This window comes from Eubalaena glacialis, chromosome 9 (assembly GCF_028564815.1).
Source record: "Eubalaena glacialis isolate mEubGla1 chromosome 9, mEubGla1.1.hap2.+ XY, whole genome shotgun sequence".
Lineage (NCBI taxonomy): Eukaryota > Metazoa > Chordata > Mammalia > Artiodactyla > Balaenidae > Eubalaena > Eubalaena glacialis.
In genome coordinates, this window is record NC_083724.1 from 44,628,329 (window position 1) to 44,630,038 (window position 1,710).

Genomic DNA, 1,710 nt, shown 5'->3' on the forward strand with positions numbered 1-1,710 from the left:
CAGTTGCAGGCGTTTTCAGGAACCCATCTTCATGCACAGAAGTGAATGCTGTGGAGATGGCAGGGGCTGCCGGGGTTTGCTTGCAGATCTGCGTAGGTCTTCTCCTAGGCTGTCCTGGGCTAGGTGTTCCCCTCTCCAACCTGAGGTTAGCAGACCAGCTGCCAGCAACCTGGGATCTGAGTAAGGGAAGAGGCTAGGGTCTGACTATTTCATGTTAGCCTTCGCTTGGCCCTCCTGTTTTCAGTATGGAAACCCCTCAGCCGTGCCCTTGCCCCCGCGTCACCCTTGGTTCACACTCTCTAGAGCAGCGCTGTCCAACAGAAACATAATGGGAGCCATGGAAATAATTTTAAATTTTCTCTCAGTCATATTAAAAAAATAAAAAGAGAAGTGAATTTTAATCATGTTTCATGTAACCCGACATATCAAGAGCACTATTGTTTCAACTTGTAATCAATATTTTTTAAAACGTCAAGAGGTATTTCACATTCTTTTTTATTGTACTGTCTTCAAGTCCGGTGTGTATTTCACACTTACAGCACATCTCGATTTGGAAGAGCCACATTTCAAGTGCTCAAAAACCACATGTGCTGAGTGGCCACTGTAAAGGGCAATGTGGCTCTACAGACAAGCCTTCAGTCCTGTGCAAAGGTGGGGAAGGGACCCTCGGCTGCAGGACTTTGAGAAGGGAGTGGGGCTTCTAACTGCTTCCTAAAAGGATTTTCAACCTGTTTTCCCGCATCTTAGAGATATGTGGTGTCACGGATTTCTGAGCATTTCTGGGGTCTGTGGTGTAAAGCGAGTGGATGATTCCTTTTCCACCACAGGCAGCTTAGGGTTTCACTTCTTTGAGTTGGCTACGTCAGTTCCCACTCATCTGTTGGCTCTCCATCTTGCCTTCTTTCCCCCTGTCTCCTCTACTCTCTTTGTCCTTATGCGTTTGTGCTCTGATATAAAATTCATTGTCATTTTAATGGGGTCTTTCAAGAGAACCAAGATAAACACATGTGTACAAGCCACCATCTCTAACTAATAAGTTTTCCATATCACTGGAATTTTAGGTGTTTTTTTTTTTTAACTTGGTCTACACATTTTTATCGTATGTCTGGAATTTTTGGTTTAAACCACCTGACAACCCTATCTATGCAAGGATAGGGTTTCCTAAAGGAATGAATGGATGAATGAAGAGAGATACGTGAAAGTAACTTAATCCTCAGAGGCGGTCCTATCCAGTTGAAGCCACACAGTGGCTTCACACAGTGCCACACAGTGACACCCTCCGGGTCACCCTGTAGACAGCCCGTTCCTCCTCCCATTCATTGGCCCAGCTCAGTTACCTGCGTGGCATCTCCCAGTTACCACTGAGCTAAGAAATCCCTTGCAGTTACAACGTGCCTGCAGAAATAACTAAGAATGTGTATGAGGATATGGGGAGGGGGAAGGGTAAGCTGTGACAAAGTGAGAGAGTGGCATGGACATATATACACTACCAAACGTAAAATAGCTAGCTAGTGGGAAGCAGCTGCATAGCACAGGGAGATCAGCTCGGTGCTTTGTGTCCACCTAGAGGGGTGGGATAGGGAGGGGTGGGATAGGGAGGGAGATGCAAGAGGGAAGAGATATGGGGACATATGGATATGTATAACTGATTCACTTTGTTATAAAGCAGAAACTAACACACCATTGTAAAGCAATTATACTCCAATAAAG